Source organism: Trichosurus vulpecula, chromosome 2 (genome assembly GCF_011100635.1).
Source record: "Trichosurus vulpecula isolate mTriVul1 chromosome 2, mTriVul1.pri, whole genome shotgun sequence".
Classification (NCBI taxonomy): Eukaryota; Metazoa; Chordata; class Mammalia; order Diprotodontia; family Phalangeridae; genus Trichosurus; species Trichosurus vulpecula.
In genome coordinates, this window is record NC_050574.1 from 1,366,387 (window position 1) to 1,384,296 (window position 17,910).

Below are 17,910 nucleotides of genomic sequence, written 5' to 3' on the forward strand. Positions count from 1 at the left end.
ATAGTGATGCCCCTGACTGAATCCCAACCTCTTGTAAACACCTTTCCAAATCCTTAGGATCTCCTCTCTGTAGCCTTGGTTCCCAGTTTTCACAGGGTCCGGCATTTTTAGCCAATTCCTTTGCTAAGGAGGAATAAAATGGATCCTCCCACCCTAGGATATTCATCTCTTCCTCTGAAGTTCTTCTGCTTCTGAACAGAGATCTTATATCTAGCGATCCCATCCACCTCGTCGCCAAATATATTAGGAAGGCAGAATTTAGGATTTCAAAGAGAATCTCATATGTGCCTAAAAGGTCCGGAACCGCAAGATACAAGGAATTCTCTAGGCAGAAGGCAGGAGAACTAAAGCATGTATTTACACTCCACAATAACAAGCCCACAAACCAGCGTCCCCATTTTGATATTTTCATCAAAAGCTTCCAGGCCCAATAAGTCCGCCTTATAAGGGTAACCAAAAGGCCACAGAGAAGCGAGATAGTATAAGGCAAAATCGTATACATGCTTCCCCTCTACGGTAAGAAGATTACCCACTAGCCTCTAGTCAGCTCTGCTGCTGGCAGCTCAGCTTCGGCTGTAGGAGTCTCTGGCTCCAACCGGAAAAGGAAAGGAGGATCTTCAAGCTGTCCTCTCCCCTCTTATAGAGTTTTTGACATCATCAAGCGCCGCCTGAACAACCAGGGCCGATTGGTTCTTGACTTGGCCCCTCCCCCAGCGTAGACCACGTTAACACACCTCCCCTCAGCCAGCGCCACGACTCATCACACAGGAAGCTCTGGTCCTGCCCTGGAAGAGCAAGCCCCAGCGTCCAGGGAAGCTCAACGAGGCGAGCTGAGTCATTCAAAGAAAACAAAGTCCATTCTGGCTACACTGATTCAGCTTGGCTCTACCATGTGTGGAGTTGATGGAATCCTAATAAAGCTGCCCCCAGCCCCAATATTCTAATTTCCTTATGGGCCCCATGGAACAGCAGGCCCACTGCCCCTACCTAGACACTCATCCCCCACCCCGTATCCTAACTTTTTCATATATGCCTCGCTGCTCACTAGAGCAACAGGTGTGTCCATGAACTAATTTCTCACACAAACAGCAGTCTTGTCCTTATGATGGGATCCCAGCCACTGCCCCTACCCAGCCATTACCCCCAGATTCATTCTTCATATTCCCCACAGCAGGTGTGTCCATGCACTCAACCACAACCACATCCACCTAGTCTCAGACAGGACCACAATACTCAGTCAAGCAGAAAGCAGCACAACCAGGATGCTAACCCCAAAACAACAGAAGGAACTCTCCCTAAGCAGGAACCTGTGCAGTAATAGAAAAAGCTACCCTTTAGGTGAACTTGTGACATAGAGAGGCATATACCATCTTTCTCATACATATATACTCCCCCCACTGGGTTTTTCTGTATGCATTACAGGTGGCCACTTGTGCAGTTCCACTGAGGCTGGGACCCCTCCCCTACTACCTAATCCCTCAACAAACCCCTCCTGCCTTTTTAATATTCATAATTTCTGTTCTGTAATTGAAACTTTATCCTATAAAAATCCATCTTGCTTTCTCTGAAGTTGCTGGTTCCTCTTGGAACTTAGCCCACTTTATGAGAGGTGTCAATCTCAATAAATGCCTATACTTGGATTAGAGGTGGTCTGACTGAATTCTTTGAGATGGTTCCCCCAGAACACATCATGAAACTGCAACACAGTAATGTGTAAGAAGGGGCCCAGGATTGGCTCGATTGAAATTGTGAAGAGCCTTCAAGGCTGAACAGAGGGATTCACCTTTTATCCTGGGGACAGTAGGGAGCCATGGTGGCTCCTTAAGCAAATGATGTGGTTTAAGCACTAGCATTTTGACAGCTCTGTGGAAGAGGGTTAAAACAGGGTTGGGGAACATGTGGCCTTCTAGGTCCTTGGATGCAACCTTTTAACTGAGTCCAAATTTCACAGAACAAATCTTTTTATTAAGGGGATTTGTTCTGTGAAGTTTGGATTCAGTTAAAGGACCACACTTGAGGAACCAGAGGGACACCTGTGGCCCCGAGGCCGCAGGTTCCCACACCTGGTTTAGATTGTTCCTTTCCCTTCCTTCTCACTCAGTTCTTAAATTCTTATTCTGGCTTCTATCTCCACCATCAGAACTGCTCTTCCCTGCGGGTGGAGCCAAGATGGCAGCTGGAAAGCAGGGACTTGCGTAAGCTTCCCTTCAGGTTCCTCCAAACACCTATAAAAAATGGCTCTGAACAAATTCTAGAGCTGCAGAACTCACAAAATAGCAAAGGGAAACAGGACTCCAGCCCAGGACAGCCTGGATGGTCACTGGGAAGGGTCTATCATACGGATCTTGGAGGCAAGGGGAGCAGAGCCCAGCATGGACCGTGCCACGACCAACCAGACCAGGAGCCAGGCAACACAGGCCATTGTGCCCTGAATCAGTAAGCTGTGGCAGTTACCAGACTTCTCAACCCACAAACACCAAAGACAGCAGAGCAGGTTAGTGGGAAAAGCTGCTGGGAGAGAATGAAAGGAGTTGGCAGTTTGCCCACTGCCCCGAGGACTGAGGAGGTGGCACAGCTATGAGGTTGCTTCCAGAGCTACAGCTGCAGTTGCTTCCAACCCCAGGCCCACCAGGTGGGAGGAATTAAGTGGCAGATTAGAGCAGGAGTGCAAAGCCCTGCCTGAATCTGGGCCACAATCCTGGTTGGTGGTTCTTGGGGGAGATGGAGCACTGGTGTGGCAGAGCTTGCTGTGTAGAAGTAGCTCTGAAAATAGTAGCACAGCCCCTCAAGCTTGGGACAAAGTACTCTCTACTCTACAAGCAGTCATACCCCAACAAAAAGCTCAAGGGTCAAGTAGTTGGCTGGGAACAAGAACAGGCAGAAAAAACTCTCAGATTCAGACTCAGACTTTGGAATCTTTTTTTTGGTGACAAAGAAGACCAAAACATACAGCCAGAAGAAGTCAACAAAGTCAAAGAGCCTACATCAAAAGCCTCTAAAAAAATACGAATTGGTCTCAGGCCATGGAAGAGCTCGAAAAGGATTTGGAAAAGCAAGTTAGAGAAGTAGAGGAAAAATTGGGAAGAGAAATGAGAGTGATGAGAGAAAACCATGAAAAAAAAGTCAATGACTTGCTAAAGGAGACCCAAAAAATACTGAAGAAAATAACACCTTAAAAAGTAGACTAACTCAAATGGGAAAAGAGCTCCAAAAAGCCAATGAGGAGAAGAATGCCTTGAAAGGCAGAATTAGCCAGATGGAAAAGGAGGTCCAAAAGACCACTGGAGAAAATACTACCTTAAAAATTAGATTGGAGCAAGTGGAAGCTAGTGACTTTATGAGAAATCAAGATATTGTAAAACAATACCAAAGGAATGAAAAAATGGAAGACAATGTGAAATATCTCATTGGAAAAACCACTGACCTGGAAAATAGATCCAGGAGAGATAATTTTAAAATTATTGGACTACCTGAAAGCCATGATCATAAAAAGACCCTAGATATCATCTTTCAAGAAATTATCAAGGAGAACTGCCCTGATATTCTAGAGCCAGAAATTGAAAGAATTCACCGACTGGTCCTGAAAAAGATCCCAAAAAGAAAACTCCTAGGAATATTGTCGCCAGATTCCAGAGCTCCCAGATCAAGGAGAATATACTGCAAGCAGCCAGAAAGAAACCATTTGAGTACTGTGGAAACACAATCAGGATAACACAAGATCTTGCAGCTTCTAAATTAAGGGATCGAAGGACTTGGAATACGATATTCTGGAGGTCAGTGGAGCTAGGATTAAAATCAAGAATCACCTACCCAGCAAAACTGAGTATCATGCTCCAAGGCAAAATATAGATTTTCAATGAGATAGAGGACTTTCAAGCTTTCTCAGTGAAAAGACCAGAGTTGAATAGAAAATGTGACTTTCAAACACAAGAATCAAGAGAAGCATGAAAAGGTAAACAAGAAAGAGAAAGCATAAGGGACTTACTAAAGTTGAACTGTTTTGTTTACATTCCTACAGGGGAAGATGATGTGTGTAATTCATGAGACCTCAGTATTAGGGTAGCTGAAGGGAAAATATATACATATATATATATATATATATATAGACACAGGGTGAGTTGAATATGAAGGGATGATAAATTAAGGGATGAGAGAGGAATATATTGAGAGAGGGAGAAATGGAGAGATAGAATGGGATAAATTATCTCACATAAAAGTGTCAAGAAAAATCAGTTCTGTTGGAAGGGAAGAGGGGGCAGGTGAGAGGGAATGAGTCAATCTTGCTGTCATGGGATTTGACTTGAGGAGGGAATAACATACACACTCAATTGGGTATCTTACCCCACAGGAAAGGAGGAAGGAGATAAAAAAGGTGGGACGATAGAAGGTAGGGCAGATGGGGGAGGAGATAATCAAAAGGAAACACTTTTGAAAAGGGACAGGGTCAAGAGAGAAAATTGAATTAAGGGGGACTGGATAGGAGAGAGCAAAATATATTCTTTCACAACATGAGTATTATGGAAGGGTTTTACATAATGATTCATGTGTGACCTATGTTGAATTGCTTGTATTCTTAGGGAGGGTGGGTGGGGAGGGAAGAGGGGAGAGAATTTGGAACTCAAAGTTTTAAAAGCAGATGTTCAAAAAAAAAAGTTTTTTTCATGAAAGCGGGAAATAAGATATACAGGCAATGGGGCATAGAAATCTATCTTGCCCTACAAGAAAGGAAGGGAAAAGGGGATGGGGGGGAGTGGGGTGACAGAAGGGAGGGTTGACTGGGTAACAGGGCAATCAGAATATATGCCATCTTGGAGTGGGGGGGAGGGTAGAAATGGGGAGAAAATTCGTAACTCAAAATCTTGTGGAAATCAATAAATAATAAAACTGCTCTTCCCAAGAACACGAGTTTTCTATTAATTGCAACGAATAGGCCCCGTGCCTGAGGTTAGAAGACCTGAGTTCAAATACTACCTGACACTAGCTGTGTAACCCTGAGGAAGTCACTTAACTTCTGCCTCCCAGAAGTCATAATAGCGCCTGGTGCAGAGGGCTGCTGTGGGGATTAATGGATATCTGTAAAACAGCAAAGCGCCTGGCATGGTCCAGGCCCTGACTAGCTCCTTCCTTCCTTCCTGGCGCCACCCCCTTGTGTCCTCGGGTTCCGTGTTCCTGTATCATCTCTAAGCAGGTGCCCCCCACACTGACGCCTCCCCTGAGCTCTAGGGCTGCCTTTCCCAGTGCCCGCTGGACATCTCCCCCAGCTGTCCCAGGGCATCCGAGCAAACACCGTCTCCTGGCTTCCTCCTTCCACTGAGGGCACCACCATCACTCCGGCTGACTGCCCCCGGACAGCTCCTCTCTGAGGAAGGCGCCCCCCGCCGCCAGTCGTCTCTTCATTCCCTGCCCATCGTGCCGCATCTTCCCTCATGCTCGGCATACGACCCCATTGGGGGTTTCCTTGGCAAAGGTACTGTCTTTTCTCCAGCTCATTTTACAGATAAGTAAACTGAGGCAAACAGTTGCGTGACAAGAGAAATTAATATCCTACTCTCTCGATACCTAACTGTTCCTTTTTGATGCCCCCTCTCTCCTTGCTGTTTCCCCGGAACATCCTCCAGTCAGTCTCTGATGGGATGGATTGCCTAGCCCCCCGGCGCAGGCTCATCAAGTGGAGGCGGCCGGACCCCACCAAACCAGGCTCCGTCTTTAGACTCTAAGCCAAGCCTTCTCCGGGAGGAGGAGCCCTCTGTCCCCGGCCCCCTTTAGAGTCTGAGCTAGCCCAGCTCAGGAAGGAGAAAAGTGGCTGGATGTGGCTTCCGTGGTCCGGACTCTGGAGGCCGCCGAGTCTCCCGATGCAGCCCCATTCTCACGAGAGGCACTGAGGACCCCTAGTCCCTCTCCTCACATTCATGCGGCCCACCGAGGGGAGCTTCACTTTGAGGGGGGTTACTTTGCTATCAGAAGGCACAAGCCCGATTCAAGGTGGTTAGGTCTCCCTTACCATGGCGTCATGGATTATTGCCTCATTAGCTAGCCTAGGTGTCCCCGTGGTTTCCCGCAGATAATGGGCAGCAGGCGCCTTCGGGGATGGGGGAGGATCCTTGGAGAAGGCGGGGCGTGGGGCGTGGAGGTCAGTCCCGGGGTTAAAGCCCCATAGAGCCTCCCGCCGGCCCTCTGGGCCCTTGCCTCCCCCTTCCGCGCCTTTGCACAGGCCGTGCTCCCGCATCCCTGTCTCCAGCCGCCTGCCTGTCTCCATAGGTCAGGGTTTGGGTGTTGGCTGACTCATACTTTTTAAACTGTCCCACTTTTAACCCTTTTCCCCTCAAAGCCGTCGCTGGGACGTCGTAGGTTAGCAGGGTGGTCAGGGTCCCGGAAGTACTGTCCACTGGACCGAGCCGGCCTCTAACCTGCGCATGGCCGGGCTACCGGCACGTGATCCAGCGATCAAACCGAAGCTGGGCTTCCGGCTGAGGGAACCGCCTTTCGGTGACGTCCTCCTCCCTAAAAAGGGGGTCTCATTCTTTTATGGCGGGGAAAGGCCTGACACCCCGTCTCTGGGAATGCAGGGTCGGAATCCCTCAGGCGGGTGCCATAGAGATGAGAGATCCTCCCGCACGGGCATCTAGGGGAGAGAAGGATGGCCATTGATTGGCTGAGAACTGGCTGGAGACTCCCCTATGGACATGCGCAGTGGAACCTGAATGGGAGCCCTCTAGGTGCTCTCTAATCTCTGTACCGGAAGGAAGCGGAGGGGGAGTGTCGGCACAAGCACTTCCTGAGGCATACTGGGATGTGTAGTCCGACGATGAAAGGCGCGCAGGCGCACTGAGCGCCCGAGGCTGGACATGCGCGTGCTGCCGCGTCCACCATTGCAGGCCGAGTCCGCCCGCTCGGCGGTGGTGTTTTCGCGGCCTCTTCCCCGCGCCCCGTCATCGAGGTGTGTACGTGCGGACCCCAGCGCCCGAGTCCCCTGACTCCTCCCGGCGAGCCGTTATGCGCGCCGACACGGGAAGGGGCGGGGTCCCGAGGGCAGGGCGGGGAGGGGGAGGGAAATGTCGACGGGAGGAAGAAGAGGCGCGGCTTGTGACATCATCTGTTGCTGGGTCCTCGGGCCAGGAAAGGGGCGTGGCCTGATGAGTGACGCTGGGGCTTGAGTGGGCGGGCCGAATAAGGGGCGGGGTCAGATATAGGCCGGATTTCAGGCTTCTCCTGGGACACTTGGTCCCCTGTTCATGTTCTCACGGGAGGGGCCTGGGTGCGGGCATCTCGGAAACCCGGGCTCCTCCTCTGCCAGGGCGTCCTGGCGGGGGGAGTGGGAGGGCGTGGGCGCCTGGGGACAAGTGAGGAAACTGAGACCCAGGGAAGGGACCTGGCCAAGGTCACACACCGGCGGGAAGTGACCCACCCACTGCCCCTCGCTCCCATCCGAGCTAGGTGGCGCTGCCCATGACAGGTGGGGAAACTGAGCCCCAGGCACCTGGCCAGGGTGGCACACCAGGACGTGACCCCAGCCCAGTGACTCTCGGTCCCCAGCAGAGCTCCCCCCCTTCCGTATGCCCAGTGGGGATCGTGGGTAGAGAGAGCAGGAAATCATTTCCTGGGGGGGCTGGGGGCGGGGGAGGGGATTCGCCAGCTCCCTGGAGCCCCTGAAATAGTCTTTGGGGGAGGGTCTCTTTGGGGCCCTGGGGCTGCTCCCTCCCGCTGACGCCCCTCTCCTGCCCACAGGGGCCCCCCTAGAAGGGACGGGCCCCAGGGCTCCAGGCTGGGCCCTTGGAGGGTGACTCCCTGTGCGCACCCCACCCGAGGAAGCCCGGACCCTGGGAACCTCCCCTGAGGACGGCCTAGCCCCGGTGGCTCAGATGCTGGAGGAGGCAGGTGAGAAGGGGCCCGGGTTCGAGTCCCGCCTCTGCCACCTAGGGTACGCTTCCCTTGCCCGAGCCTCAGTTTCCCCTGCTGTAAAAGGAGGGTCCTGGACTCCATGATCTCAGAGGCCTTTGATCCCCCAGAACCCATCAGGATGGGAAGAGAGGGGGCTGGCAGAGGAGCGTGGGCTCCCCTGGCTGGTGTCCTGCCCCCACCGGCCCTGGGATCTCGGGCTCTTATCTACTGCCCCCCAGCCTGTTTCCCTACCTCTATAATGGCCAGCTGCTGATCATCCGTCCCCTCCCCCTCCTGGGACATCTTGTCCACTTCTACCCCCCAGAGGAGGGGGAGGCCTGTTGGGCCTGGGGCTGCTCTCCCTCAGGGCCCCTTTGTCCTCCCCCAGCTCTGCCATCTGAGGGCGCAGCCCACACCAGTACCCCCGGGGACCAGGTGGATGAAAGCATGGCCCACACTGGGCCCCCCGCGTACACTTCCAAGGTGAGTTGGGGTTTCCTCCTCCCTTCCTGAAATGCTGTCAGGTCTCAGGGCCCCTCCTCGTGCCAGTAGCAGCCCCTGCTGTGCCCCGGGGACCCCGGACCCCCCCAGAGGGTGCTGGATGTCTCCCTGCCCTGCTTCCTGGATGCTCATCATAGGCGGGGGAGGGGCCCAAGTCTTCTGCTCGGGGGTCTGCAGAGAGACCAGAAACCATGGTGTGTCCACGTGGTTGGCGGCCAGGGGAAGCTTCCTCTTAAATCCTTTAGTGCCCCTTCCATCTGCCAGCTCACCCCAGCCCTGGCTCCCCGCGCTGACCACCCAGCCTCCCATGGTCGCTTCCAGCTTCTCCCCCTTCCTCCACCAGTCCATGCCCTCTGAGATCCGAGCTGGGGGTCACACAGGACGCGCCCCTTCCTCCCTCTGGGAGCTCAGTACGAGCTCCTGCCCTCCCACCTGGGGACTCCCACGTAGACACTGGCTCTCCCTCAGACCTCTCACCTCCACCCCCTCGGCCACATCCTGGATCTTGCATCACCCACAAATGTAGGACCTCCATGGCTACTCACCTCCATGGTCTAGAATTCCGGAATCCCCTTATCCAACCATGATCTACTGGCTTTCCCCTCTCCCTCTGGCTCCCCTTACATACCCCTCCCCTCCCTGACCCCTCAGCCTTCCCTGCACCAGCTGCTGCCTCCTCTTCTCCCCATCTGGACCCCTTGGGGAACCAGCTCAGCACTACACTGTCCTCCTCTTGTGAATCCCTTGACCTCTCATAGCCTCCCAGGCCTCAGCCTTGGCTCACTCCACTATTCACCTCCTTCACACATACACACATGGTGGTGAATGAAGGTGGAGAAAGCCGGGCTCTGACACCCCCCGATGGGCCCTCCCTGCTGCCAAGCAATCCCACACTACCTCCTTCATCAGCTTCCTCTTCTCTCCCCACTCTCAAATGAGACCCTGCCTCCTAAATGGAGGCCATTCACCGGGAGCTGCCTCTCCTCCTCTCTACCTCCCCTCCCATCATGATGAGGCAGGGCTGACCCCTGACCAAGACTGACCCCTCCATCTGCCCAAGTGACCCCCTTCCATGCCATCTCCTCCCACAGATGGCCACCTGTCCTCTCCCTCTCTCAGTTATCTTTAATCTCTTCCATCCTGTAAAAACCCTCCCATCCCCAGAAGAGACCCTTCCCATGTCTCTTCTGCCCTTTGTGGCTAAACTCCCCCTAAAGGCTGTCCACAATCAGTGCCTTCACCTTCTCTTCTCCCTTTTCTTCCTTCTCTGTAGTTGGGTCATTGAAATCACTGCTCACACTGCTCCCAGTACCCAGGTGCCTCAAGGGGGGGGGCGGGGGGGAAGGGTGGCAGGTTCATCCCCCAATGCTCTCGATCAGAGAAGGGAGCAAAGTGAGGGCAGGTGACACAGCCAGGAGGGGCAGCGTCCTGGGTCCTGCCAGCCCAATTCAGAGGTCAGGATCACAGGGGCCTTGGAGGTAACAGGTCCAGGGATTGCCCCCAGGTCACACAGATAGTAGCTAGCAGAGTCCAGGTGAATAACAGGATCTTGCGGTTGAATGTCCAGTGCCTGGCCCCTGGCACCGCGTGGCCTCCCCGGTCTGTGTATCCATCCTGGTCTGGTCTTTTCCACAGCTGAGTCTCCCCTTCCCCAAGAAGACCATCACCTCCTTGAGGCAGAGACTATGGTATCTCCTGCATTTGGACCCCACTCCCCTCCGCAGGAGACCCTTGGTAAAAGCCCTGGGTCCCCAGCCCAGCCTGGCTCTGTCCAGGGCCCCTGGAGGTCTATGTCCATCTGCCCCCCAGCCAGCAGGCTTGTGCCCCGTGTTTCAGGAGCCCGTGACCTTTAAGGACGTGGCTGTGGACTTCACCCCTGAGGAGTGGGGGCGGCTGGGCCCCTCCCAGAGGCAGCTGTACCGGGACGTGATGCTGGAGACCTACCGGAACCTGGTCTCCCTGGGTAAGGAGGCTTCTCCCTGCATCTCAACAGTCCCGTAATCCAGTATCTGTCTGGGGAGGGAGGAAGGAAGGAGACAGTGTTGGGGTCTCTGGGGCCTGAAAGGTCAAAGTCCTAGGGGAGGTCAGGGCTCCTGATAGCTTTCATTGGATTCATTCCCTTCCCTTGGTCTTAGGTTCTTCATCCGTAGAGTGGGGAGCTTGGGTGAGGCTCAGAACCCGTGACTTATAAGATGGGTCAGTAGCCCACAGCTGTCCCGCGCCGGGGCTGTCCCATGGAGGCACTGGGCCTGCTCCTCCTGACTCCGGCACACATCATGGCTTCTCTTTCTCCCTGTGAATAGGGCTTTCCATTCCCAAACCGGCTGCCATCTCTCACCTAGGGCAAGAAGAGCCATGGATGGTGGAGGGAGAGGTCCTGAGCGGCCCGCATCCAGGTGCGTAGGTGGGGAGAAAGGGTCTCAGGGTGGCTCTGGCTCTCACTCCCTCCCCTTTGGCTCACTCTTCTGCATCCTGCCCCTGTTGTGGGTGATCTCTGGCCCTTGGCCCAGCCACTTCTCCTAGGTTGCCCCAGGGTGAGAAGGCCCAGGTTCAAGACCAGACCTCTGAAAACCATCACCCCTTCAGTATGGGACTGTGGCCTCAGAGGCCTCCCCTTTCCCGGGGGGGTGGGGGCGTGCAGTTCTCATCGTACAGATGAGAGGCTGGGGCAGGGAGGGGAAGGGGATTGGCCCAACCCAGGGCAGGCCTGGAGCGCCTAGCATTCTCTGCAGGGACCTTGCCTTTCCTTCAAACCTGTGCAACCTGGACCAGGTGGATCCCATTTTCTGGCTTCTTGTGGCCCGCCCAGGGCTGGCGTCAGGCTCCTCCTTTGCTTGGTTATCAGCACCCCATGGGTCATCTTTATTTTTTAGCTGAGACATCTTTTTTCTCAGCAGAAGAAATCAGCGTCCATGTCCTGCCCCTTCCTCCCCTTTCCAGATGAGGCTCATCCCCACAGAACAGGCATGAGAGGCCTGGGCCAGGGCCGTGAGGAGGAGCTCAGTGCTCTGGTGCTGGCCTGGTTGTCTCACCTTCTTCCCCCAGGCAGAGGGGCTTCATGCTGGGATTCCTTGCAGCTGCTGAGCTAGTACCTGTCCAGCTATCCTTGGAGGCCTTTTCAGTTTGAGCTACTCAGGGAGCTCCTTGGGCTGTCCCCCTCCCCCCAGGGCAGCTCCCCTTTGTCCTCCTTCCTGGACAGCCAGTAGCCTTTGCATCCTGGGTGGGGTCTTCTTGTACTTCCTCATTCTCTGCACATCCACCAAGGCATGTCACGTGATGCACAGGTTTCCTCTAGTCACTTTCCTTTGGGATTCCTGCCATTCCCCCCCCCCACCCCCGCTTTCCCCGTAACACTCTCCCAAAATGCCAAAGCTGGAGACACCCAGGCATGGTCCCATGTCCTGGTTTCACACTCAATGAGGTAGCGGGATCATTAAGTCCAATCTGGGCTCTGCTCTGACAGAGGGTCACCTCGGAATTGCTTAGATGCAGCATGGGATTTCTTACCCAAAGAGCCCAGAAAGGGGACAGAGCCTGCAGGGGGTGGGGGGTGCCTTGTTAGGCACCTGTTGGGGGCATGCTGGCCCTACAACAGTCTCCTGGATCCCCTTCTCCTCCGTCTGTACTTGGCACCTCCTCCTCCCAAGTTTGAATCCCTTCTCTCCTTCTTGTGCCACCTGAGCCTTAACTGTGTCAGCTGTGAGCTGAGGGGCTTGTACCCAAGGTGATTCAGAGGCTCCTTCCAGTGTTAGCCTCCTTCACCCCACCCCAAGCCTTCCTCACTTGTCCGCACTGCCTGAGGCTGGAAAGATGGATCACTCCTTTTGTATTCCACAGTTTCATACTTCCCAAGTTCCTACTGGCTAGTTTTTAGAGTCATATTCAGCCAGCATTGATTAAACAATTAATGTGTTCTGGGCCCAGACAAGCAGCCCTCACCCACACAAGTCCCGGGGTCTACTAAGGTGATCACATGTGGACACAGACAGTCATTCCTTGTAGATATTACTAACAGCTTGTATCTGATCCTCACTGCAGCAATTACCGACCATGGGGTCAGTCATCCAGTTGGCAATCATTTGTTTTTATTAAGGGCCTGATATGTGTTAGGTACTTGTGATACCAAAGCAAAAATGAATCCAATTCTGCTTTCAGCATTCTTACATTCTATCAGAAGAATGGGGATGTTTCCATTTCTATATGAGGTGTGAGAGCCCTGAGTGGGAAGGTGCTGGCAGGGAGAGGATCAAGAGTCTTTGTGGGCTCTGGAGGGGCCCCTTGGGCTCAGTCCTGAATGAAGCCAGGGATTCTAAGATGCTGAGGGGGGAGGGAGAGCATTGGAGGCCTCAGTAAAATGCAGAGGCAGAGAAAAGATGATCTGTGGGCTGATATGGCCCGACTGTGGATTGGGAAGGAACAAGATACAGCCAGAGGCTGGAGAAGTCAGGAGAACCTTACGTGCTAAATAGGAGAGGTTATATCTGACCCTGGTGCTGGCACTTGGTGGGTAGGAGGGTGACATGCTCAGATCTGGGCATATTAGTTTTGTGTTAAATTGATTTCAGATCGGAAGACTATACCTGAAACCAAAGAGTCAGCCCCAGGTTGGGATGTTCCTGAAGGAGGAATATCCCTTGGGATGATGATGGGAAGATTTGCCCAGGATGGCTCTTGGAACCCCACTTTGGGGAAAGCTTGGACGTGTGATGGACAGTTAGAAGAGCAGCAGGAGAGACATTGGAGGCAAAGGAGTGTCACCAGTAAGGAAAGCCAATCTGGGGACACAGGCTCTGAGTGGGATGAATGTGAGAAAAGCATCAGTCTGAGACCACTGCTGATTCTCCACCAGAATCTCTCCTTGGCTGGAGAGAGGGCCCATAAACACGATGGGAGTGGGAAAAGCTTCAAGCAGCTTTCTCACTTGTTTGAACATCAGATCATCTGTGCAGAGAAGAGAGCTGACAAGTACAATGAATGTAGGGAAGACCTTCTGTGTGGCTCACCTGGGGTGGCCCCTCCCAGAAGCCATCCCAGAGGGAAGCCCTACAAGTGTAAAGAATGTGGGAAAGCCTTCAGCCAAACTGCACTTCTTACCAAACACCTGAGGGTTCACACCGGAGACAAGCCCTATGAATGCAGTGATTGTGGCAAAGCCTTCAACCAGACGTCACACCTGAGACAGCATCGGAGAATTCATAATGAAGAAAAACCCTTTGAATGCAATGAATGTGGGAAAGCCTTCAGGGTGAGCTCCTCCCTTACTGAGCATTGGAGGACTCACACTGGAGAAAAACCCTATCAGTGCAATGAATGTGGGAAAGCTTTTAACCGGAGTACCCACCTTACACAGCACCAGAGGATTCACACTGGAGAGAAGCCCTTTGCATGTAATGAATGTGGGAAGGCCTTCAACCGGAGCACACTCCTTACTCAGCATCAGAGAATCCACACTGGAAAGAAACCCTATGAATGTGATGAATGTGGGAAGGCCTTCCGAGTGAGCTCATCCCTCACTGAACATCGGAGAATTCACACTGGAGAAAAGCCTTATGAATGTAATGAATGTGGGAAGGCCTTCAACTGTAGTAAACTACTTACTCAGCACCAAAGGATTCACACTGGAGAGAAGCCCTATGAATGTAGCCAGTGTGGAAAAGCCTTCAACAAGAGCCCAAACCTTACTCGACATCAAAGAATTCACACTGGAGAGAAACCCTACATATGCAGTGAATGCGGTAAAACCTTCAACCAGAGTACCCACCTCATTCAACACCAGAGAATTCATACTGGAGAGATTTTCTATGATCCTGTAACCAACACATATCTGTGAAGGTCCCCTGGTACTTGAAGCCTGCTGTGGTTGCCTACTGAGTTTGCCCTTGGGCTGACGAAAAGAGAGGTCCCTCAGTCTGTCCAGTTGGCATGGCGCTTTGAGGGGAAGTGTTAGTTGGCCACAAGTGTGGTTTTCCCCTTGGCATTCCCTTTTAGGGAGTCATACTGCCATACTCCATGTTCATTGAGAGTGAACCTCTTAATTCCCCCAGGCCAGCCAGAGAATTCCTTAGACCGTATTGATACCAGATTTCTTCTCCAGAGTTAGTGGGAGAGCAGAGAAGAGTTTTAGACCAGATGGGAGTAGTGAATGTGCATTACTACTGGCTTGTTCCATGAAAAAGCAGGTGAAGTAGCCACAGGGGTCTTTCGCCCAGCCTTTGTGGGCTTGGCTGCTGGAGATCCAGGGATGATAATGTCCCCAGGTAGCGGCATTTTCATTTCTCTCCTGTATACATTTCATTTTCTCCTCTTCACCTCACTCTTTACTCTCCCTCCGTTTTTCTCTAACCTCATATCATGGGGGTGGGTGAGAGAGGGGAGCAGGAAGTCAGAGAGAGTGATCAGGGCCCTTAGGAGAGATGCTTTCTCCTAATACAAGTTATCCATAGGCCATTGCTGTGATGGGGAAGTAATTCTCGGCTGCCTTTTCTGGGGTTTGTCTCCCATGTGCGTAGACTGGTTGGGGGGTGAGGTGGGAAATGAAAGTATAGACTTTGGTTGGCTGACTTGCACCTGGACAGAGGGTCAAAATCCTCTCTGTCCTGTTCCCCAACCTCACATTCCTAGGGGCATCCTGGGGGAGGGCCTCTGCCCCCTGCCTCCTGTATCCCCTCATGCACATGCTACTGTGTGCATTAAGGATGGTCAATAAATACTCATCCCTTCATCTTACATAACTGTCATTACTATGGCATTCCTACTGCCATTTTGTGGTCCCTAGGCTGCCACCAGGTGATGGCAGTGAATTTTGGATTCATGTATCCCAGAGAGAGGCCTCCTTTCCCTGACCACCAGCCCTATACTCCACCGTGTGTTCTCACCCCAGAGCGCTACCAAAATCCTGGGGACTGAAGGGGGAGTCCTCAGATGAGACCAGATTTCAGTCCAGGCCTTAGCTGGGTGGGGGTAGTGGGTTCATCCCACCCTAGTACCCTCTCAGCCTGTAACATACTGGGATCACAAAACAGACTCTCAGTGAAATGATTCACCTGCCTCACAGCAAACACAAACATGGTTTCCTGTTCTTAATCAGATTTCAAACTAGAAGAGACCTCAGAGATCACAGACTCTCGCCCTGTCATTTCCAAGAGGAGGAAATGAAGGCGGAGCAGAGAAGGGAAGACACTTGCCCAAGGTCACGCCTGTGGGGCAGAACCAGGATTTAGAGGTCCTCAACTCCACTAACTAGAAGCAAAACCTTGATCAGTCATGGCTACTTCGTGGCCTCATTTGGGGTTTTCTTGGCAGAGATACTAGAGTGGTTTGCCATGTCCTTCTCCAGCTTATTTGACAGGTGAGGAAACTGAGGCAAACATGGTGAAGTGACTTGTCCAGGGTCACGGTGTCTGAGACTGCATTTGAACTCATGAACACTAATCTTCCTGCTTCCAAGCCCCATACTCTATCCGCTGTGCCACCTAGCTGCCACTTTGCTAGAAGCAAACACTACTTATCCTTGAATTTGGGGGCCCTGCAGGGCTCTCTCCAGCTTCCCAGTGCATTCCAAGGGAGAATATGATAGTTCTGGAGTTAGGCTGCCTGTGTTGGCGTCCTGGCTCAGCCCCTTGCTAGCTATGTCCTTTGACCCATGGACCAATGTCTGTTTACTTGTCTGACCCTCTGTCAGTGGCATGGTTTGGACTAGGTCACCTCTGAGCTGATGCCCACCACCTGCCATTATTTGGGGAAACCTGGCCCCTTCTTCCACCTTGCAAGAGTCAACAGGACACTGTCGTTGAGCCCCTACCAGGGGCAGGATTTTCATTTGGGCAGCAATGGGAGAGATGAAAAGATGGCTTTCTGCTGGGTAAGTGCCACTGCCCCTGCATCAGAACCCCAGGAGGATGGGCCCAACACAGACATCATCCACCCCTTGCTCCATTTCAAAGTCTGACTGTCTTGACGCTGCCATGCTTCAGTCCTAAGTCTGAAACCTTGGGTCCACTGGGACCCCTCCCTCACTGCCCAGTTTGAAACTTTCCGCTTCCCACCTCAGATTGATGTGGGCTCCCCAGGTCTCAAAGGTTCCTTAGGCTACTGCACTAGCCTTTTCCTTGATCTCTCTGCTATGGTTCCCCACCCCCACCCCATTCACAATCTTACAACTGCCAAAGTAATTTTCCCCAGACAAAGATCTCCCCCAGCTATTCTGTGCTCAAGGAGCTCCCCGTTACCTCTAAAACAGAAGTGTCTGTGACCTTAACTCGACCTCCCCGGGCCTCAATTTCCCCCATTGGGGGGAGGGTTTGATAATAAAATGTGGAAGTGCAGGAAGTGCAGTGCATTGGGAGTTGGGGACCTGGGTTATTAAATCGCTTCAAAATGTGCTTCATCTTAAGCTCCTGTTTCCACCCTCTGAGCCCCAGGGAATTCTGTAGTCTCTGCTCATGATCTTAGTGAGGGGTCTTCTGGGTATCAGCCTTTTGAGTGAGGTGGCAGGAAGCATTGCCCCCATTCTCAAGAGGTGGAGACTGAGGCTGGATGGACCTCAGAGCTGCTGGGCTGGGCCCTAAGGTGTCTCCCAGCTCCAAATCTAGGGTTCTGTGGGCCTGTAGAGAGCCCTGAAAGTGAGAGCTGGGCAGCTCCTTCAGTCACTTAGGAACACAGCTGAACAGTGTCCCTGGCACTTAGTGGCTCCAAACCCAGGGTTTCCACAGAGGGTACAGAAGGGAAAATGAGGAAGGTGGAGACCTTCTAAAGTCAACAGAAACAGTCCTCAGGCCAGGTCATCTCCTGGTGGGAGAGGCCAGCTAGGGCAGGAAGTGGAGGGGGGAGACATCTAGAAAAAGGCCTTCTAGACTATGCAGTGATGCCCTCTCCCCCACAGTTCTAATAAAGCCAGAGGCTCTTATCACTATTTGCATAATAAGGCCAATGTCACCCACATGCCTTGGTGAAGCTGAAATCAAAGATAGAGAGTGCATGACCAGCTACAAGGGGCCTGGGGGGAAACACTAGAGACGGGCTTAGCCAACCCCCCGGGCCAGAAGGACTGGAACCCAGCCCTTTCTCACACACGCTGAGAATGGTGGCATGGTGCTTTTCTGCAAGGGGCACTTGTGCAGTCCTGAATCTGCTCCTTTGGGGTTGGTGGTGGCAGATGGCCTCCTCTGGTCCTGAACCCACAGTAAAGAGCCTTGCTTTTTCATCATTTCTCACTCTGGGCCCCAAGACCACTCAGCAAAACTCATGGTCTCTGCCCAGGAATCAGCAGAAAAATATCTTCCCCCTCTCTCCAAGCTTCCTCATGCCAGTTGAGCAGCTCCCAGCTCAAAGGCCTGGAAGCCTTTGCCCTGCTGTCATTCCTTGAGGAGTCTCAACCCCTCCTTACTGGATTAGTGGCTGTTGAGGTCCAGAGAGGACATCTCTTACAATGAGCAAAGCCACCAGGGACCAAGCCATCATTCCTAGGTCCTCATGGGTGAGGGTCCTTTGGATAACAGAACGGAACAAGCATTGTGGCTGCTCCACAGCCTG

General features: G+C 52.8%; 1 pseudogene; it reads left to right on the forward strand.

The window, feature by feature from the left end:
• The window catches only part of LOC118835921, an 82,769-nt pseudogene that overhangs the window by 23,193 nt on the left and 41,666 nt on the right, over positions 1-17,910 (forward strand).